The following is a 23,914-nucleotide window of genomic DNA, read 5'->3' as shown; positions in this document are numbered from 1 at the left end:
CCCGAATCTCCGTGTCAGTCACAACTTATAGCCTTCAATGCACCACGTGATCTCTATAATTGGCTGCCACTCACGTGAAGGCTTTCCACTCAACCGGAGATGGCCGAACTAAGACGGACACAGCCGATCGTCGTTACACATGACACGGACACATTCTTCCCCATCTGATTGTCAAGGAGCAGACCAGTCCATTCCGAAAGCGGGGGAGAAGGTTTGTCGGGAGTCACCTTGACTTAGTGTAAGACGGACACAGCCGATCGTCGTTACATATTTATCATATACTTCCGTGTGAAAGACTGTGATTTCCGAAGTTGAGAAATGTGATATTTTCATTGCAGTGAATAGAACTCTTGATATGTCACTGCAGTGAACATAACACTTGATATTTCACTGCAGTGAACACAACACTTGATATTTCACTGCAGTGAACGTAACACTTTGACGGAACTTGTGTCATACAAGAGATACCTCCCCTAAAATTTCATCCCTTTGTCGTGACGAGCCCGAACACAAACTGTTGACCTCCTTTTTGCGTTTGTTCCACATTGACAAGGCAAAATAATGACAGACGGTTTCATTATAAACTGTAACTTTTTCATTTAACTCGTCAATCGAGACTCTTCGTTTCTCAAAGCACCATTTTTGTAACTTGACCAGCGTGTATTCTTTCGCTTATAACAGCGGTCTCCTAGTCTTCAAGAATATTTTTTATTAAAGTTGATTTTGTATGTAATCATATCCAAATGTATGATAAAGAATTATCGTGACCCTAAATATTTTTTATATACTTTTGTTTATATCTATTAAGATTTTGCAAAGACGAAACTACTTTGTAAGTCGCAAATACAAGGGGTGGTGAACCGTCCCTGTGTGTTAGGTAGGGAGAATTTACGTTTCAAGGTTTTACATTTGTAATGAAATAATTTAATTTTCTGGTAGACAACTACACAAAAAGTACATAATGTAACCGTAGTCAGTATCAGTGTGTAAATAAGATATTTTAGTAGTGCTATATTGTTTCTCCTCGTTCGTGGCAAGAATACTTTAGCTCTCTTGGGATATGCGGCGGGTACCATGCTTTCCGGTGAGAAAGTCCTTTGTTTATCCGCATTCCGTCAAGATGTTTTACGAATTTCAGGGTATTGGATAACTGTGAGTTTCTCTATAATAGAAATTCTGTATAATAAACATCATGAATACTCAGTTTCTCCATTCAGAGTTTCAGAAAACATTACATATAATAAACAGGATATTCCATGTGTGGAGTGGAATATCATGCTCATTGCTCATCTCATGACCAGCTGATGTCTCCATCCTCCAGAAAACATTACATATAATAAACAGGATATTCCATGTGTGGAGTGGAATATCATGCTCATTGCTCATCTCATGACCAGCTGATGTCTCCATCCTCCAGAAAACATTACATATAATAAACAGGATATTCCATGTGTGGAGTGGAATATGATGCTCATGGCTCATCTCATGACCAGCTGATGTCTCCATCCTCCAGAAAACATTACATATAATAAACAGGATATTCCATGTGTGGAGTGGAATATGATGCTCATGGCTCATCTCATGACCAGCTGATGTCTCCATCCTCCAGAAAACATTACATATAATAAACAGGATATTCCATGTGTGGAGTGGAATATCATGCTCATTGCTCATCTCATGACCAGCTGATGTCTCCATCCTCCAGAAAACATTACATATAATAAACAGGATATTCCACGTTTGAAGTGAAATATGATGCCCATTGCTCATCTCGTGACTCCATCCTCCACGTGCATGTTCCTGGTTGGCCTGGTTATCTGCACAGCCACAGCTTCCTCATTGCAGGCCTCGTATGTGTATGATAGGATAATACTTTAATAATGTAACCAAGGCATGTTGTTCGGTGAGTATATACAACCAATACTGTACGATGCTGCTAAATTGACTGGGCGGTGAGGCAAGGTGAGTTGGTAGTGTATACGAATAATAGAACTGTTGTCTAAATTTATGTTCTTACTTGTAGGGCCATGCTGGGTGAAAGATTCAAATGAAAAACTAGTTTCTTTACATTTAGGATTGTGGCTCGCTTGACTGCGACATCCTTTCAATTGTGCTATAACTAGACTAGGCGTTCTAAAACTATATTCATTTGATGATATACCAAGAATTGGAAACATATTGAAGTACTGATATTAACCAATCACTGATTTAAAAAAAAATATTCAAGAACCTTTTGAATTCCCATTAAATGATATTGTGTTATAGTCCATTTGCTGGGTAGAATAGGCCTTCAGCAACCCATACTTGCAGTAAATGGCGACTATGCTTGTCGTAGGAGGCGACTAACGGGATTGGGTGGTCAGGCTCGCTGACTTGGTTGATGCATGTCATCGTATCTCAATTGCGTGGATCGATGCTCATGATGTCAATCACTGGAATGTCTGGTCCAGACTCGATTATTTACATACCGCCGTCATATATCTGGAATATTGCTGAGTGAGGCGTTAAACAACAATACAATCAAATATATTTACAAATCTATTCGAAAGAGATCAAGATAGCTTATGGAAATGCTTCAGTAAAGATAATAAAAAGCAAAAGTAATGTTTTTACTTTAGATAAAAAAGGTATGGGCGTCTGGTACTGTCATGTACCTAAAAGGTTGTATGAAAAAAAACGATTCCTCTATAAGCATTCAAAAGTGACGTTTAGTATGATCCAAGGGTAATGATAAATCATATTCAAACGAATTATCTCGAAATTTGTAAACGAAAACTCTCGCTCTAACATTTACTAAAAAGTAGGGTGTGTGAAATATGTTAATACCAAGTATTAGAATAAAGGTAAGTGTTGACTTATGGGTGAAACATCCTATGCAAGAACATGTTTATCTCTAGAACGTAACACCAAAACACATCCTATAGTTTCCACGTGTCTCGCTCCGTGGCGCCACACACGTGTGTGGGGTGTCATTCCTGATTTTGACACTTTCGAGGGAGGTACACAAATCTCTGTGGACCATTATTTCTATCAAGCTTATTAATTCTGCTTATCATACAGTTGTGAGTTATTTCATAAACTGTTTGTGTATGAACTAGCGATGCGGCGTCTGCAATACGTGAAGCGTCTAAGGAAATGCTGGAAACTGGGAGAAGTCAGCGTTCAGTGGCCAATAAGTTCGATGTTTCACAGTCTGTGATTAGCAGAATTTGGAACAGGTTCCAACATAATACAGTGTTGACGATCGACCGTACCCAGGTCAACGAAAAGAGTACAAGGCCGATTGATCCGAAATCAGACTCCACGAAATCGAGCTCAAACGGCGATTCAAATTGCTGCAATCTTTCATCAGACAACTGGAGTACTAGTACTGGTCAGACGATTTAAAATCGTCTACATACAGCTCATCTCGATGGGCTCGATGGCCTCGTGTTGTGCCGCCCCTTACAAATCGCCACACTGCCAACATACGTCAATGTTGTACACAACGTCGAAACTGGAGCAATCGTCGCTGGTCACGTGTCATGTGTTCCCACTCTCTTTGTCACTGGACAGTACTGTCGGGACAACATACTGACACCCTTTGTACACCCAACATTTTCCATATGTCGCATTGTCGCGTTGTCGTGCAATTTAACGCCCTTTTAACACATTTTAGATGCGGCAACGCGACATATTTAGACCTTGAAAAATGTCGCGTTGTCGCACTATCATCTTTTAGTAAAATAAGAAATACTATTCAAAGCGCGACAGTGCGATAATTGTCGCGCTTCGGTTAATTTTGACACTTTTTGCTTGTTTTCGTGAGGGCGACAATTCGACAACGCGACAATGACCCTTCTAGGTTTCCATACAACCATGCACCAGGAACAACAATTAATGATCTAATGGTAGCGCTCTATGTAGGCGTTTCTGCTCAAGACTGATTACCAGTTATGACATCGTGGTGGCGGATTTCCCGTAGACACTTTATTGTCATGTGTAAATCGCATATAGAGGACATTTAATTGCTGTAATTCGGGGAAAACGGTAAGGTCTGTTTTTATGCTCTAAATCGTGAAACTTTACTCTTATTCGCCCTTGCGCCCTATACTTGGTTTGTCAGCACCATACCAGTACCGTCTGTTTTACCACGGTGGAAAAACCTTAACAGCGTCGTTATTTTCTCCAATATAAGCTTATACTGATATATAATACTGTTAACAACAGCTTTGAACTCTCTCTCACTCAAGGGTTAAGTTGTGTTGCCTCTCTTCCGTGTGTACTTTATTAGATGGTTTGCCACCGGAGTTTTATAAGAATGCTTTGCAATTCGTTCCATATATATATCTTTTGTTTAATTCTATTTTGGATACTGGAATTTTCCCGAATTTATTGAATGTGGGAATAATATTGCCGCTTTTCAAGAAGGGAGACACGTCTAATCCTAATAATTACAGGGACACTTTGCTGCTGAATGTCATGGGGAAATTTTTTACATCCACGTAGATTACGTGAGTGTTTGGAAGAAAATGAAGTTTTAACAGAAGCCCAAGCTGGTTTCAGACACGATCATTCGACAAGCGACAACATCTTTGTTCCACAGTCTTTAGCGCAAACATATCTTCGAAAACCAAAACATCGTTTTTATGCCGCATTTACTGACTTCCTGAAAGCGTTTGATTCCGTTCATAGAACTAAGTTATTATGTCTGCTTTTAAAGAAAGGCATACATGGCAAAATGTTTAAAGTGTCCAAAGTTCTTTTTTAAGAGACATTTGTCAATCAGTAATAAAGCATCATCTAATGCGGTTCTTGATGAAGATGGCCGTTATGGTCTAAGTGTTATTTAATTTCGTTGATGTATAGGATATTGGTGTAGATTGATACGCATGAATTCAAATGGACTTCCACATGCTTGTTATAAAATGCTGAAAGTACAAGCTGATAATGGTAGTGTTAATTAGGCATCTCATGTGAGAATGCTTTTGTTTGAATCTGGTTTTGGTTATGCGTGGATATCCCAGGACTGTGGACATAAACATTGTTTTATGGAATTATTCAAGAGAAGATGTGATGACATTGTTGTACAAAACTGGAGTCACTATTGGAAACTGAACTCTATTTAACCTCATGCTTTGATAAGGATCTTGTAAGTGTTTTGGAGAAATTTCGATGTTTAGCACATGGTTTAAAAGTACAAAAACGTCGCTTTAGCAAACAGTTTATACAATCTGAATAAATGTTCTGTGATAATTGTGATTTATTAGAATTAGAAGATGAATATTATTTTGCACTAGTTTGCCCATATTACGAGAAAAGCAGACATAGTTTATAATTAATTCCTCGTTATTTTCATCATTGTCCATCAAGACAGAAATTTGTCTCCCTGATGTCTCAAAAAAATGTTAATGTTTTAAGAGCTTTTGCTCTTTATCTAAATAGAAATTTGCTAGATTACCGTAAAGCAGAAGTGTTTATCTGTATTTAATATATAATTTTATTTAGAGATATGTAATTTTACATTTAGACATTTCCAGTGAAGATTCCGGGGTAGAATAGGTCTTCAGCATGCTTGCCGTAAAAGGTGACTATGCTTGTCGTAAAAGGCGACTAACGGGATCGGGTGGTCAGGCTCGCTGACTTGGTTGATGCATGTCATCGATCCCAATTGCGTGGATCGATGCTCATGATATTAATCACTGGATTGTCTGGTCTAGACTCGATAACCTACAGACTGCCGTCACATAGCTGGAATATTGCTGAGTGCGGCGTTAAACAACAAACCAACCAACCAACATTTAGAAATTACGTGAAACATCCGCATGCCACTATCGTACTCATGTTATATGAAAGAAATTGTACTCTTGGCCACGAGGTTTTCAATACTGAATAAACTCTCCCTATATATAGCATAATTTCATAGAACTTGCGGTTACTGAGACAAAAGATTACTTAGGTTAGGTTACTTATATAGAAGGTACATGTAGGGTTTGACATTATGAATTTATTGCCATAAAAACAAAGTTCATTGCACGCCGCTGGCTTGCTGAGCTGCCAATAAAACAGCAGTGTTGGGCGTTACAATGTATGGCATACAGGAAAATCTTGTGCGAAACTTAATGCTATCAATACAAGCTCATTCTTCCCAAACTTAAGCTGGATCTATCATGTGAACACTTTACACCATTGTCACCTACATTACTATATACCAATACAATAAGAAAATATACAAACATATCTATTTGTCATATATCGTGTACATCAACTCGACAGGATACATTGTTCCAGTTATGGGTGTCTAAAACGCATCCCTACTTGTCGACTTTCACGTAACAGTCTGTCGTAGGACATGTAATTGATAATTATAACCAGAACTCCGTGTAGTCTCTGAAAATACTGCGTGAGTCGTCTTTTTGTGATGCACGAGGAATGTGTTCTCTCCTGCTCCGCAGCTTGTTCATTTTCACAATGAACAGTAAACTTCGTTTATAACGAACACGCTTATAACGAACTGACGGATATAACGAACATATTTTTGGTCCCGGCGATGTGCTGTATATATGCTGTAAATGCCGTAAACTACGGTTGTAACGAACTCAAAGGGTCCACTGATTTTAATTCAATATAACCGTAGTTTGTTATAATAATATATACAGCATACAAATATTGTAGAGCCCAAGACAAGGCCACATTCTGTTTCTCTGGGGGGCGGTCGGGTAGCCTAATGGTAAAAGCGTTCGCTCGTCACGCCGAAAACCCGGGTTTGATTCCCGACATGGGTACAATGTGTGAAGCCCATTTTTGGTGTCCCTCGCCGTGATATCGCTGGAATATTGATAAAAGCGGCGTAAAACCATACTTATTCACTCTGTTTCTCTGCCCCTTGAGATTCTATCCAATGAACATCGTTACTATTACATATTACGTTCTTAGATGGTAAGGTTTATACCAATAGTTGAGCATATGTTAGTTCATTACATACCGTTCTGTCATGTACATGTGAGATCGAGTACGACACGTCTTCAAATATTATCCAATCATCTGTACTGCTAGCATCATGGCCAGAATATACTAAATATATTCTGTTCTGTTCCGTCCTCAAATGATTCGTGTTCAAAACTCCCAAAAATTACTCCAAGAATATATACAAAAAGAAAAATGTTAAGCACACCCTAATACAGTCAAGTCTCGTTAATTCGACAATCGGCTTTATAGACACTAATAATGGGAACCGATTAAATTTCATTATTGTTTGGTCCCAATATTTGTAACTGTCATGAAAGATATATTTACAGGAAGAATTATGTTTTCTCGAGATGATATAATCAGTCATGCGTGACGAAACTCACGTGCCATGCATGGTATACCCTTAAAGCATGCTACCCTCGAGTATCCCTAAAAGCAGTATATCCAAACGTTAAAATTGCTATCTTAAGCTCGGTGTGACCATGGCACGATGGTGATTGTCAAACGCCACGAGATGGCAAATAATCGGCATGCACAACGTAGGAATGTCTTGTAAGGCCATTGGTCGGAATATGGGGTATCATCACACTGTCGTAAGCCGTTTAGTGGAAAAACATGCTCAGATTGGTGATGTACAGGACCGTCCCAGATCCGGAAGACCTCCGGTGACGACCTTCTTCATCTCATACGCCGAGAACCCTTTTTTACAAGTACTCGTCTGAAACAGCTGTGGTTGCCCAATCGTCGTGGATCGATGCTCATGATGTCAATCACTGGAATGTCTGGTCCAGACTCGATTATTTACATACCGCCGTCATATATCTGGAATATTGCTGAGTGAGGCGTTAAACAACAACACAATCAAATATATTTACAAATCTATTCGAAAGAGATCAAGATAGCTTATGGAAATGCTTCAGTAAAGATAATAAAAAGCAAAAGTAATGTTTTTACTTTAGATAAAAAAGGTATGGGCGTCTTGTACTGTCATGTACCTAAAAGGTTGTATGAGAAAACCGTTTGTGTATGAACTAGCGATGCGGCGTCTGCAATACGTGAAGCGTCTAAGGAAATGCTGGAAACTGGTAGAAGTCAGCGTTCAGTGGCCAATAAGTTCGATGTTTCACAGTCTGTGATTAGCAGAATTTGGAACAGGTTCCAACATAATACAGTGTTGACGATCGACCGTACCCAGGTCAACGAAAAGAGTACAAGGCCGATTGATCCGAAATCAGACTCCACGAAATCGAGCTCAAACGGCGATTCAAATTGCTGCAATCTTTCATCAGACAACTGGAGTACTTGTACTGGTCAGACGATTTAAAATCGTCTACATACAGCTCATCTCGATGGGCTCGATGGCCTCGTGTTGTGCCGCCCCTTACAAATCGCCATACTGCAAACATACGTCAATGTTGTACACAACGTCGAAACTGGAGCAATCGTCGCTGGTCACGTGTCATGTGTTCCCACTCTCTTTGTCACTGGACAGTACTGTCGGGACAACATACTGACACCCTTTGTACACCCAACATTTTCCATATGTCGCATTGTCGCGTTGTCGCGCAATTTAACGCTTTTAACACATTTTAGATGCGGCAACGCGACATATTTAGACCTTGAAAAATGTCGCGTTGTCGCACTATCATCTTTTAGTAAAATAAGAAATACTATTCAAAGCGCGACAGTGCAATAATTGTCGCGCTTCGGTTAATTTTGACACTTTTTGCTTGTTTTCGTGAGGGCGACAATTCGACAACGCGACAATGACCCTTCTAGGTTTCCATACAACCATGCACCAGGAACAACGATTAATGATCTAATGGTAGCGCTCTATGTAGGCGTTTCTGCTCAAGACTGATTAACAGTTATGACATCGTGGTGGCGGATTTCCCGTAGACACTTTATTGTCATGTGTAAATCGCATATAGAGGACATTTAATTGCTGTAATTCGGGGAAAACGGTAAGGTCTGTTTTTATGCTCTAAATCGTGAAACTTTACTCTTATTCGCCCTTGCGCCCTATACTTGGTTTGTCAGCACCATACCAGTACCGTCTGTTTTACAATGGTGGAAAAACCTTAACAGCGTCGTTATTTTCTCCAATATAAGCTTATACTGATATATAATACTGTTAACAACATCTTTGAACTCTCTCTCACTCAAGGGTTAAGTTGTGTTGCCTCTCTTCCGTGTGAACTTTATTAGATGGTTTGCCACCGGAGTTTTATAAGAATGCTTTGCAATTCGTTCCATATATATATCTTTTGTTTAATTCTATTTTGGATACTGGAATTTTCCCCAATATATTGTAGGAATAATATTGCCGCTTTTCAAGAAGGGAGACACGTCTAATTTTAATAATTACAGGGACATTTTGCTGCTGAATGTCATGTGGAAATTGTTTACATCCACGTAGATTACGTCAGTGTTTGGAAGAAAATGAAGTTTTAACAGAAGCCCAAGCTGGTTTCAGACACGATCATTCGACAAGCGACAACATCTTTGTTCCACAGTCTTTAGCGCAAACATATCTTCGAAAACCAAAACATCGTTTTTATGCCGCATTTACTGACTTCCTGAAAGCGTTTGATTCCGTTCATAGAAGTAAGTTATTATGTCTGCTTTTAAAGAAAGGCATACATGGCAAAATGTTTAAAGTGTCCAAAGTTCTTTTTTAAGAGACATTTGTCAATCAGTAATAAAGCATCATCTAATGCGGTTCTTGATGAAGATGGCCGTTATGGTCTAAGTGTTATTTAATTTCGTCGATGTATAGGATATTGGTGTAGATTGATACGCATTAATTCAAATGGACTTCCACATGCTTGTTATAAAATGCTGAAAGTACAAGCTGATGATGGTAGTGTTAATTAGGCATCTCATGTGAGAATGCTTTTGTTTGAATCTGGTTTTGGTTATGCGTGGATATCCCAGGACTGTGGACATAAACATTGTTTTATGGAATTATTCAAGAGAAGATGTGATGACATTGTTGTACAAAACTGGAGTCACTATTGGAAACTGAACTCTATTTAACCTCATGCTTTGATAAGGATCTTGTAAGCGTTTTGGAGAAATTTCGATGTTTAGCACATGGTTTAAAAGTACAAAAACGTTCAGCATGCTTGCCGTAAAAGGTGACTATGCTTGTCGTAAAAGGCGACTAACGGGATCGGGTGGTCAGGCTCGCTGACTTGGTTGATGCATGTCATCGATCCCAATTGCGTGGATCGATGCTCATGATATTAATCACTGGATCGTTTGGTCTAGACTCGATTATTTACAGACCGCCGTCATATAGCTGGAATATTGCTGAAACAACAAACCAACCAACCAACATTTAGAAATTACGTGAAACATCCGCATGCCACTATCGTACTCATGTTATATGAAAGAAATTGTACTCTTGGCCACGAGGTTTTCAATACTGAATAAACTCTCCCTATATATAGCATAATTTCATAGAACTTGCGGTTACTGAGACAAAAGATTACTTAGGTTAGGTTACTTATATAGAAGGTACATGTAGGGTTTGACATTATGAATTTATTGCCATAAAAACAAAGTTCATTGCACGCCGCTGGCCTGCTGAGCTGCTAATAAAACAGCAGTGTTGGTCGTTACAATGTATGGCATACAGGACAATCTTGTGCGAAACTTAATGCTATCAATACAAGCTCATTCTTCCCAAACTAAAGCTGGATCTATCATGTGAACACTTTACACCATTGTCACCTACATTACTATATACCAATACAATAAGAAAATATACAAACATATCTATTTGTCATATATCGTGTACATCAACTCAACAGGATACATTGTTCCAGTTATGGGTGTCTAAAACGCATCCCTACTTGTCGACTTTCACGTAACATTCTGTCGTAGGACATGTAATTGATAATTATAACCAGAACTCCGTGTAGTCTCTGAAAATACTGCGTGAGTCGTCTTTTTGTGATGCACGAGGAATGTGTTCTCTCCTGCTCCGCAGCTTGTTCATTTTCACAATGAACAGTAAACTTCGTTTATAACGAACACGCTTATAACGAACTGACGGATATAACGAACATATTTTTGGTCCCGGCGATGTGCTGTATATATGCTGTAAATGCCGTAAACTACGGTCATAACGAACTCAAAGGGTCCACTGATTTTAATTCAATATAACCGTAGTTTGTTATAATAATATATACAGCATACAAATATTGTAGAGCCCAAGACAAGGCCACATTCTGTTTCTCTGGGGGGCGGTCGGGTAGCCTAGTGGTAAAAGCGTTCGCTCGTCACGCCGAAAACCCGGGTTCGATTCCCGACATGGGTACAATGTGTGAAGCCCATTTTTGGTGTCCCTCGCCGTGATATCGCTGGAATATTGATAAAAGCGGCGTAAAACCATACTCATTCACTCTGTTTCTCTGCCCCTTGAGATTCTATCCAATGAACATCGTTACTATTACATATTACGTTCTAAGATGGTAAGGTTTATACCAATAGTTGAGCATATGTTAGTTCATTACATACCGTTCTGTCATGTACATGTGAGATCGAGTACGACACGTCTTCAAATATTATCCAATCATCTGTACTGCTAGCATCATGGCCAGAATATACTAAATAAATTCTGTTCTGTTCCGTCCTCAAATGATTCGTGTTCAAAACGCCCAAAAATTACTCCAAGAATATATACAAAAAGAAAAATGTTAAGCACACCCTAATACAGTCAAGTCTCGTTAACTCGATAATCGGCTTTATAGACACTAACGATGGGAACCGATTAAATTTCATTATTGTTTGGTCCCAATATTTGTAACTGTCATGAAAGATATATTTACAGGAAGAATTATGTTTTCTCGAGATGATGTAATCAGTCATGCGTGACGAAACTCACGTGCCATGCATCTTATGCCCGTGCAGCATGCCACCCTCGAGTATCTCTAAAAGCAGTATATCCAAACGTTAAAATTGCTATCTTAAGCTCGGTGTGACCATGGTACGATGGCGATTATCAAACGCCACAAGATGGCAAATAATTGGCATGCACAACGTAGGGATGTCTTGTAATGCCATTGGTCGGAATATGGGGTATTATCACACTGTAGTAAGCCGTTTAATCGAGAAACATGCTCAGATTGGTGATGTACAGGACCGTCCCAGATCCGGAAGACCTCCGGTGACGACCTTCTTCGTCTCATACGCCGAGAACCCTTTTTAACAAGTACTCGTCTGAAACAGCTGTGGTTGCCCAATCGTCGTTTCAGCACCAGAACCGTCAGAAACCAGCTGAATGCAGCAGGACTGAGGGCTGGACGAGTCTTTCTTGTTGAGAAATCACCAAAAAGCTGCTCGTTTTTTAGCATAGTATATTGCGCGACAAAACTGGAATCTGAGAACTTGGAGACAGATCCAGTGGTCAGACGAAAGTCGCTTTCTGCTCCACGTCACTGATGGAAGAACGAGAGTTTGGAGGCACCAGGAACATTGAACCGACTGTTGCATACGGCGGGGGAACGGTAATGGTTTGGGGGTGTATCTCCCATGATTGCAGGTTGGATTTGGTCACCATAAGGGGCAACTTAACAGGGGCTCAGAACATCCGGGACGTTTCCGGGCCAGTCGTCGTTTCTCATTTTGACGCCCACCCTCTTGCTACTCGACCTCAGTACATGGATGACAACGCCATGCCTCATCGTTCGCATGCAGTCGTGGATTACACGCAATAACGACTCTACCCTGGCCAGCAATGAGCCTAGATTTGATCCCTGTTTGGGATGTTCTGGGGCGACGTATACAGGCAAGAGATCCGACTGTACAAGATTTACGCCAATTGAAAGCAGCATTGCATCAGGAGTGGTTGTTGTTGACCCATCAACAGATCCAACGTCTGACTGGAGGCAGGAGACGTAGGATAGAATGCGTCATCCGGGCACGTGGCGGTTATACCCGCTGCTGATCATCTGCTTCACGTGTCATGTCAAGAAGAGACTTTAAGGAACATTTTATAGCAAGCTGTGATCTTTATTCCTGAGATATTCGTTATGGAGACCTTCTGATCAGTTGAATTTCTAAATGCGTTCTGATTTAGACGTACTAATGTCGGGAATCGCACTCGGGTCTTCGGCATGACGTGCGAACATTTTAACCACTAGACTACCCGACCGCCCTGTAGATATAGTGAGACTATTGTGAAAGTTGTTTAGGATGCATGTTTGCAGGTATGAGTATGGATATACGGGAGGACATGCAGACTTAGGTTTGGGGGACTGGGTTTGCCTCTGCTGATGTCTTTTTATTCCTTTTACTCACTTATAGTGTTTTCTTTTAATCCATATATGTTTTACGGGTTACATTACTGTAGAGTCTCATAGATCATACTCGACCGGCATTGTACATATCTACCAGAACTACGTACCAATTTTTATATTGTACAATGTTTGACACTTAAATACAAATCTTCTTCTCACACCATCGACTTTTTTCTGCCCCATATTGCCATTTCGGGTGGTAATGCTCTAATCTCTACATTGTGTCCTTGTTTGTGTGCCCTTGTTCTATTCAACAAACAGCCAAAACCCAAGACTAAGCAACATATCAGATTATACTGACCAAGGCTGGCCCTAGCGGGATTCTCCCTGCAGGTCAGTTCTTCGGACGACATTGACGCCCTAGTGTCTTCCAGCCCATAGAGAATAAATCTAAAAGAAATCCAACTCAAGTCTAGAACGATTTGGCAAGTCTAGATTTCTTTACTCCTAGCAATGAAAGTAAGCATTGTTCTGGCCTCCTTTGCATTTTATTTTGTAGATACATATTGATACTACGAAAATTGTATTAGTCTACTGGCACCGGTACTGACACTGATGAAGCTATTCATAGTTTGAATAAGAATGTCGAATTGTCGTCCAGTGTCCGATGTCAACACATCGATGACAAGTTAGGATATCATATAGTAATCATTGATGCTGCGCAACACTATAATATACATTAAAATCAAACTGACTAGTATGCAAATTACTACAATTAACATGTACATGATCATGCACTTCGTAATATCAAATACTAAGATTTTATTGTTATTCCCAATCATTCTAGACTTGAGTTGGACTCCTTTTTTTATTTATTCTCTTGGGTCTACGTCACAGCTCATACCACACTAAAACAAGACCAGTTTTGCCCCCCGCAGGAGCTCCCGTCCATTATAGCAGCTATGGTTTGGTTTCTGTGTTCTAGAACACAAGAAACTAATCAGTGAGTAATCCTTATTCGACTGCTTGTAAAAATCCGATATCCCACCTCACAGCTGGTACTACATATATATGTATCTATATCATTGTGGGCCCTTATTGTGTATTTAAACAGTAATGGCCACGTATTGTCTTCATATAACACCCGTTTTTGTGCAGGTGAATCGATCAAAATCATGTGCACAGCACTATAGTGGCAAAAATGGTTTTTCACGTGCAACTGGTCACGTGGCCATAATACCGCGCGTGTTTTCAGCCATACTTGTTAGCAGTCATTAACAAAAAAAGAAAAACACAAGAAGACAAAAGTCTTTACGGACATTTGTCATGCCACGCCTTTCAAATGTGCAACGTGAACGTGCCATCGGCATGTTGCAGACGGGAACGTCCGTAGCTGAAGTCGCAAGGACGATGGGTTGTAGTCGACGGACTGTTTATGATTTACAGACGCGTCTACAGCAAACGGGTACCACCGCTGATCGCCCTAGGCCAGGTCGACCATGTGTAACGTCACATGCAGAGGATCGTCAGATTGTCTTACGTCACCTCTGTAACCGATTTTTGACGGCTACATCAACCAGAAATGAACTGTTTAGGGGTAGACTGAGTGCGCAAACTGTTCGAAACCGTCTGAGAACTGCTCACCTTCAAGCACGACGGCCATACTGCGTGCCGATTCTGACTCAATTACACAGACGACAACGTCAATTGTGGGCACAGCGACACTTACGATGGACACAGAGGAATTGGAATGAAGCCGTCTTCAGTGATGAATCCCGATTTAATCTTCGATTTGCTGATGGTAGGGCGAGGGTGTGGAGGCGCCGTCATGAACGTTACGCCCAGTGTTGTGTACAGGAAGTTGACATATTTCGAGGCGGAAGTGTCATGGTGTGGGGTGCTTTCTGTGGCAATGCACGTTCCAGGCTTCTTGTCATCCGTGGCAACTTCAACGCTGCTGCTTACCGCGACCAGGTACTGGCACCAGAACTTCTGCCTTTTATGGCAGCGCATGGACCCGGTTTGATCTTCCAACACGACAATGCCAGACTCCACAAAGCAATTTTGACAAGGAATTTCCTTCAGAATGCGGGAGTCAACGTCATTGACTGGCCGTCAAGGTCTCGCATCGAACACGTCTGGGATGCTCTTGGCAGAAGTCTGCGCACTCTCTAGAACCAACCACAGAATTTGCAAGATCTTGGCACCATTTTGCAGCAACAATGGCGTCATCTTCCCAATCATGTGTTCACAAGCATCACAAGGTCCATGCGGAGGCGTTGTATGGCAGTTGTCAACGCACATGGTGGCCATACATGCTACTGAACTTGTGTGCCATCAGATTCTCGTGCTTGGGAGTTATGATTTAAACTGTTGATGTTATTACCGAATACCGTAGGTGCTTGGAACAAATTATGGTTGCCACCGTTAATTAAAATCCTTCTTTGGACATTAATGATTAAAAATTACCTTCTTTGATACATTTGACAGTTGTCCGTCCCATATATGGGATTACTTTTAAAAATGTGAAGTTTTTAATTTGGCTCAGTATATATATATATATATATGTATATATATATATATATATATATATATATATATATATATATATATATATATGGTTCTATTTGAAATGACTGCAGTGCTCCATTTTGAAAAGAATGTGTGTGTGCTGTTTAACGCTCTTCTCAGCAATATTTCCTGAAAGTTGTAACTTTTCCGCAAATACGTACCACATGCAGTATAAACAGTATATCATGTGTAATCTACTGTATATCACATGCAGTATTCAGTGTGTCGAGAGCTCGGCAGTGGGCACATTTCCTTCCCTCCTCACTCGTTCATTGTACCACATTGGGGCCTCGAGGTCAGGCTTGGACTCGTCCGTTGTCTTTATCGTCAAGTGTAAGATCTTCCGGGCAACCGCTGCACTAGTTAGTGGCTTGTGGATTATGGATGAGGTACTACATGGTCTGGTTTAATTACCTTTTTAAGAATATGACACTTTTACAAGCTACATATGTATGTAAACTAGCGCGAGCGGGACAGTTTGGAACTGGGAGTTGCATGAGCATTAAGCACCTACAGAGTAGACATCAAATTAAAACGCTACGGACCCGCGGACGGACTTGAGTTTTCTGTTCAAGACGTATCAGGTAGAACTACTACTAAGTTGGTCACGGCTTCCTAACTGTAACATTATCTGAACTGAACCCCCTTTTTCACTCTTTATTATGGGGTGACAGTGCGACAACGAGACCTCGAAAATTGAGGTGTTGTCGCATTGTCGCCCTGTAGTAAAATAAAAAAAAAAAGGTTATTCAAAGCGCGACTTCCTCTTTGTGTGAGTTCATTGAAGAATGAACCTTATACGAATGGGGGCCAAACAGTGCATGAAAGTCGTCGCTTACTTCCTCTTCGTGTGAGTTGATTGGAGTTTTTACCTTCGAGGAGTGAGGGGCAAACTATATGAACGTCTGAGCTTGCTTGCGGAAACCCCAGGGAATGTGGAAGTAGTCTGGCAGTGATTTGGTCATTTCAAGAATACAGCCTCGTGAAAAACCATAAGGGACAGCTGTGCGATGAATCCACTTCAGACAAAAACTTAAAGCATCCCCATTAGATGGGAAGATCCGGGGTAGAATAGGTCTTCAGCAACCCATGCTTGCAGTAAAAGGCGACTGTGTTTGTCGTAAGAGGCGACTAACGGGATCGGGTGGTCATGCTCGCTGACTTGGTTGATGCATGTCATGGTATCCCAGTTGGTGGTTTGGAACTGTGTATGAAAGTTTGCTTGTCAGTATCATGTCCTTACGCAGTTATTTAAGCCTTACTTCCGGGTTTCCCCTTACAAGTTTCCATCAAGTTTACATCAAGGTTACATTAAGTCTACATTACGTTTACATCAAGTTTTCATCAAGTTTACATCAAGTTTACATTAAGTTTACATTAAGGTTACATTAAATTTACATTAAGACTTTCAAGCGTCATAAAGCCCGGAATCACTCGTTCATGATTTCGAAAAGTTGCTGTTCAAACCTCCTCACAGAAGAAGTCCATTCTGAGCAACTGGCATCGTTCCTCATTTAGTCCTGGGTTCGAATCCCAGATTCTTGGTTTGTCAGCGCGAAAAACAAAACTAGTTAAAAGACACTGATATGATATGGTTCCTCGTTTCGTGGGTGGTTTGAATCCATTAAAATACTGATTTGATATCTAACCGATCTTCCCTATTATTCCCAAGCAACTTGTGCTTGTCGTAAGAAGCCGCAAATTAGATCGGTAGGTCAGGCTCGGTGACTTTGTAGTTTGTGTGATCGTACTCCGGCGGAGTATATCTGTTGCTCATTATTATCAGTCACGGGTCTTTTACAGACTCGCCATGATATGGCTCAGTCTGACGCTCAAGATTTGCTCAATTGATGTGACACAATATCAAACATTATCTCAGAAATCCATTTTTCTGTTTTCATGACACCACACAATCGTGAGGGTTTGTTTCACCCAGATGAAACTATTGTTACTCTTTCTGCTGTATCTGACGTGAAGATCCGGGGTGGAATAGGACTTCAGAAACCCATGCTTGTCGTACAAGGTGACTAACGGGATCATGTGATCAGGCTCGCTGACTTGGTTGATGCAGGTCATCGTATCGCAATTGCGTGGATCGATGCTCATGATACCAATCATTGGATCGTCTGGTCCAGACTCGATTATTTTTGATCGCCGTCATATAGCTGGAATATTGCTGAGTATGGCGTTAAACAACAAATAAACAAACAAATCTACTGCATCTGTTTCTTCCCCCAAACCGAAGCGTAATTTAAAGACATCAATATGTGATAACTGTTGTAGCGTATGTGGTTCTTGATGGCCTTTTACTCCTGTGATAACTGTTGTAGCGTCTGTGGTTCTTGATGGCCTTTTACTCCTGTGATAACTGTTGGAGCGTCTGTGGTTCGTGATGGCCTTGTCGTACTCCCGTGGAAACTGTTGGAGTGTCTGTGGTTCTTGTCTTGTCATACAGTTGGCTATTTTCAAACTGGGCAGTCATATTACAGGATCTGTGATACGCGCCGGAACATTGAAGTGCACTGCTAAAAGGACGTCATCGAACGATACCCAAAGGCTAGAAGACCTAAAGTAAAGTAAAGACATGCGGGGCTTATACCTGTATTTGTACCGCATTAGCCGTCATTTAATTGGTCATGTTATTGCCTCAAGTAGCATGTTTACACTTTGATCTGGTCGCTGAGACTTGGGGGCTCCCCAGGGTAGTCTAATATTCATATTAGACCCTTATTAAACTAATCACTTTAGACAGTTTGATAAGAATGGTGTGAGGCGGCCCTCTCAAACATTGAAAGTCACTGATTTGTATACAAATAATACGCGTCAAGCATCGGACTGCATGAGGAGAAATGTTAAATTTATCAACAGATCTTCCTAACCTAACCGTGAATGTCATGGAACAAATCCTATTAGAATATAATTAGAGTCTCCTAATTATATAATAAAGAAAACGCATAGTCGGAATGTTTGTGTCGGAAGTAAGACATATTCACAGCACATCTGCACACTTGGTGGGTGATAATATACTGCAAACAGAACATCAAGTGTCCAATATGAAGACAATACAAGGCAAATCACAAAGGTCAACGTAATGAGAAATTAATATCTCCCGTGTCTACCATTACCGTCAAGGACTATCAAGTACTGCCTCGTCAAGTACTCCTGCCTATGAATTTAGTCGGACTGTAGTGCGTGTGAAAACTGTGGTTCATGATGGCCTTGTACTCCTGTGATAACTGTTGGAGCGTCTGTGGTTCATGATGGCCTTGTACTCCTGTGATAACTGTTGGAGCGTCTGTGGTTCTTGATGGCTTTCTCCTACTCCTGTGATAACTGTTGTGGCGTCTGTGGTTCTTGATGGCCTTGTACTCCCGTGGAAACTGTTGGAGCGTATGTTGTCCATGATGGCCTTGTCCTACTCCTGTGATAACTGTTGTAGCGTCTGTGGTTCTTGATGGCCTTGTACTCCCGTGGAAACTGTTGGATCGTCTGTGGTCCTTGATGCCTTGTCCTTCTCCTGTGATAACTGTTAGAACGTCTGACCCAGGATCCCATCAAAGCCTATTCTGACACAGAATGCCTTCAAGGCCTATTCTGACTCAGAATGCCATCAAGGCCTATTCTGACCCAGGATCCTATCAAGGCCTATTCTGACCCAGGATCCCATCAAGGCCTATTCTGACCATGAATCCCATCAAGGCCTATTCTGACCCAGGATCCCATTAAGGCCTGTTCTGACCCAGGATCCAATCAAGGCCTAATCTGACTCAGAATCCCATCAAGACCTATTCTGACCCAGGATAACATCAAAGCCTATTCTGACCCTGAATACCATCAAAGCCTATTCTAACCCAGGATCCCATCAAGGCATATTCTTACACATGATCCCATTAAGGCCTATTCTGACTCAGAATACCACCAATGCATATTCTGAGTCAGAATACCATCAAAGCCTATTCTGACCCAGAATCCCACCAAGGCCTATTTTTGACTCATAATGCCATCAAGGCCAATTCTGACCCAGGATCCAATCAAGGCCTATTTTGACTCAGAATCATTCCGTCAAGGCCTATTCTGACTCAGAATCCTATCAAGGCCTATTCCGAGCCAGAATCCCATCAAGACCTATTTTGACTCTGAATCCTATCAAGGCTTATTATGACCCAGGATCCCATCAAGGCCTATTCTGAGCCAAGAGCCCATCAAGACCTATTTGGACACAAAATCCCACCAAGGCCTATTCTGACCCAGAATCCCATCAACGCCTATTCTGTCCCAGAATCCCATCAAGGTCTATTCTGACCCCGAATCCGAGTACAGACAGAATTCGACTTGTTTAGTTCCTAGCTCCGTCGACTTGCCCGTAGCAGGATACAGAACGATATAACACAAAGTAGTCAGCTCAAATACATTTCACTGGGCATATATCGTGTGATCTGTTTTGTCATAGTGAGGTTACAGTGTTTCCGGTAATTGAAACTGTCACCGTCTTACTTCCTGAGTTCATGCCGAAGCATTAACTAGTGAAGTGAAATGCCCTTCACTTCATAGTCTGGCTGATTGCTGACTGAATGGGTGCTTGAGAGTACGCCGGAGTGTGACAATACTTGCTGTCTTTGAAGATAATATGTAAGCAAAACTCCGTATTTGTTTTTCACCATACAATTTTAGTTGTGGTAACTGTTAGGGGATTGATTTCTATCACCATGTTCAGGTGTACATGTCCGTTGAGGAAGATTTGTGCGTGTTGTGATCTCCCGCGGGGATTCCAGGTTAGGCTAGGTCCCCAACCAACCATCCATGTCATACGAGGCATGTTTAATTTGATCTGGTCGTTAGATACAGGTCACCGTCGTATGGCTTGATTATTGCTGAGTGTGGTGTTAAACCAGAATCACAAAGATACACTCATTAATGATAATAATAATAACTACAGATTTATATAGCGCTGGTATTCAGTTCGAAGAACTGCTCAAAAGCGCTTCATTTGAGTCTACACAAAAAAGAGACATTACACAGCTAGGAAAACACAAAGCCTCAATACTCCAAGAAAGATTTGATGAAAAGATAGGTTTTGAGTCTTGATCGGAGCAAAGTAGGACTGTCAATGTTCCTCATATCCAATGGCAGCCTATTCCATAGCCCAGGGGCAACTTTGGCGAAACTCCGACCTCCAAAAGTCGCCGTTCTAACACTAGGCACAGAGAGTACGGACTGGCAGCTTGATCTGAGAGATCTCCCAGGCACGTTCTCTTCAAGAAGCTCGCTCATTGTCAGGGGCTTGAATTCTTCAGGGACTTGAATTCTTCAGGTACTTGAATTCTTCAGAGGCATGAATTCTCCAGGAGCTTGAATTCTTTAAGGACTTGAACTTTTCAGGAGCTTGAATTCTTCATGGACTTGAATTCTTCAGGAGCTTGAATTTTCAAGGGACTTGAATTCTTCAGGAGCTTGAATTCTTCAGGGACGTGAATTCTTCAGGGTCTTGATTTCTTCAGGTGCTTGAATTCTTCAGGAGCTTGAATTCTTCAGGGACTTGAAATCTTCAGGGACGTGAATTCTTCAGGGGCTTGAATTCTCCAGGGACTTGAACTTTTCAGGAGCTTGAATTCTTCAGGGACTTGAATCTTCAGGGACTTGAATTCTTCAGGGTCTTGATTTCTTCAGGGGCTTGAATTCTCCAGGGACTTGAACTTTTCAGGAGCTTGAATCCTTCAGGGACTTGAATTCTTCAGGAGCTTGAATTTTCAAGGGACTTGAACTTTTCAGGAGCTTGAATCCTTCAGGGACTTGAATTCTTCAGGGGCTTGAATTCTCCAGGGACTTGAACTTTTCAGGAGCTTGAATCCTTCAGGGACTTGAATCCTTCAGGGGCTTGAATTCTCCAGGGACTTGATTTCTTCAGGAGCTTGAATTCTTCAGGGGCATGATTTCTTCAGGGGCTTGAATTCATTAGGGACTTGAACTTTTCAGGAGCTTGAATTCTTCAGGGACTTGAAATCTTCAGGGACGTGAATTGTTCAGGGGCTTGAATTCTCCAAGGACTTGAACTTTTCAGGAGCTTGAATTCTTCAGGGACTTGAACTTTTCAGGAGCTTGAATTCTTCAGGGACTTGAAATCTTCAGGGACGTGAATTCTTCAGGAGCTTGATTTCTTCAGGGACTTGAACTTTTCAGGAGCTTGAATTCTTCATGGACTTGAATTCTTCAGGAGCTTGAATTCTCAAGGGACTTGAACTTTTCAGGAGCTTGAATTCTTCAGGGACTTGAATTCTTCAGGGGCTTGAATTCTTCAGGGACTTGAAATCTTCAGGGACGTGAATTCTTCAGGGTCTTGATTTCTTCAGGTGCTTGAATTCTTCAGGAGCTTGAATTCTTCATGGACTTGAAATCTTCAGGGACTTGAATTCTTCAGGGTCTTGATTTCTCCAGGGACTTGAACTTTTCAGGAGCTTGAATTCTTCAGGGACTTGAAATCTTCAGGGACGTGAATTCTTCAGGGTCTTGATTTCTTCAGGTGCTTGAAATCTTCAGGGACGTGAATTCTTCAGGGGCTTGAATTCTCCAGGGACTTGAACTTTTCAGGAGCTTGAATTCTTCAGGGACTTGAATCTTCAGGGACTTGAATTCTTCAGGGTCTTGATTTCTTCAGGGGCTTGAATTATCCAGGGGCTTGAATTCTTCAGGAGCTTGAATTCTCCAGGGACTTGAACTTTTCAGGAGCTTGAATTCTTCAGGGACTTGAATTCTTCAGGAGCTTGAAGTTTCAAGGAACTTGAACTTTTCAGGAGCTTGAATTCTTCAGGGACTTGAATTCATCATGGACTTGAATTCTTCAGGGACGTGAATTCTTCAGGGTCTTCATTTCTTCAGGAGCTTGAATTCTTCAGGGGCATGATTTCTTCAGGGGCTTGAATTCATTAGGGACTTGAACTTTTCAGGAGCTTAAATTCTTCAGGGACGTGAATTGTTCAGGGGCTTGAATTCTCCAAGGACTTGAACTTTTCAGGAGCTTGAATTCTTCAGGGACTTGAACTTTTCAGGAGCTTAAATTCTTCAGGGACTTGAAATCTTCAGGGACGTGAATTCTTCAGGAGCTTGATTTTTCAAGGGACTTGAACTTTTCAGGAGCTTGAATTCTTCAGGGACTTGAATTCTTCAGGGACGTGAATTCTTCAGGGTCTTGATTTCTTCAGGGGCTTGAATCTTCAGGGGCTTGAATTCTTCAGGGACTTGAAATCTTCAGGGACGTGAATTCTTAAGGTTCTTGATTTCTTCAGTGGCTTGAATTCTCCAGGGGCTTGAATTCTTCAGAGGCTTGAATTCTCCAGGGACTTGAACTTTTCAGGAGCTTGAATTCTTCAGGGACTTGAATTCTTCAGGAGCTTGAAGTTTCAAGGAACTTGAACTTTTCAGGAGCTTGAATTCTTCAGGGACTTGAATTCATCATGGACTTGAATTCTTCAGGGACGTGAATTCATTAGGGACTTGAACTTTTCAGGAGCTTAAATTCTTCAGGGACGTGAATTGTTCAGGGGCTTGAATTCTCCAAGGACTTGAACTTTTCAGGAGCTTGAATTCTTCAGGGACTTGAACTTTTCAGGAGCTTAAATTCTTCAGGGACTTGAAATCTTCAGGGACGTGAATTCTTCAGGAGCTTGATTTTTCAAGGGACTTGAACTTTTCAGGAGCTTGAATTCTTCAGGGACTTGAATTCTTCAGGGACGTGAATTCTTCAGGGTCTTGATTTCTTCAGGGGCTTGAATCTTCAGGGGCTTGAATTCTTCAGGGACTTGAAATCTTCAGGGACGTGAATTCTTAAGGTTCTTGATTTCTTCAGTGGCTTGAATTCTCCAGGGGCTTGAATTCTTCAGAGGCTTGAATTCTCCAGGGACTTGAACTTTTCAGGAGCTTGAATTCTTCAGGGACTTGAAATCTTCAGGGACTTGAATTCTTCAGGAGCTTGAATTTTCAAGGGACTTGAACCTTTCAGGAGCTTGAATTCTTCAGGGACTTGAAATCTTCAGGGACGTGAATTCTTCAGGGTCTTGAATTCTTCAGGAGCTTGAATTCTTCAGGGGCATGATTTCTTCAGGAGCTTGAATTCATTAGGGACTTGAACTTTTCAGGAGCTTGAATTCTTCATG

At 41.2% G+C, this 23,914-nt stretch overlaps 1 protein-coding gene across 5 annotated transcripts in view; it reads left to right on the top strand.

The window, feature by feature from the left end:
• The first annotated feature begins 1,849 nt into the window (after positions 1 to 1,849).
• LOC139475973 (adhesion G protein-coupled receptor L3-like) overlaps positions 1,850 to 23,914 on the top strand; it is a 61,576-nt gene continuing 39,511 nt past the window's right edge. For 2 of the 5 annotated variants that reach the window (XM_071259195.1, XM_071259189.1), the window contains exon 1: positions 1,857 to 1,962. The gene's annotated coding sequence lies outside the window, so the exon portion shown is untranslated. Of the gene's footprint in view, positions 1,963 to 8,852; positions 8,913 to 20,329; positions 20,397 to 23,914 lie in introns of those variants that run through there. The other 3 variants (XM_071259191.1, XM_071259193.1, XM_071259190.1) reach the window with 3 other exon arrangements.

The sequence above is a fragment of the Haliotis cracherodii genome, unplaced genomic scaffold (assembly GCF_022045235.1).
Source record: "Haliotis cracherodii isolate W230 unplaced genomic scaffold, xgHalCrac1.p SCAF_3, whole genome shotgun sequence".
Lineage (NCBI taxonomy): Eukaryota > Metazoa > Mollusca > Gastropoda > Lepetellida > Haliotidae > Haliotis > Haliotis cracherodii.
The sequence above is the reverse complement of the archived record's forward strand: the minus strand, read 5'-3'. Positions and strand labels throughout refer to the sequence as shown.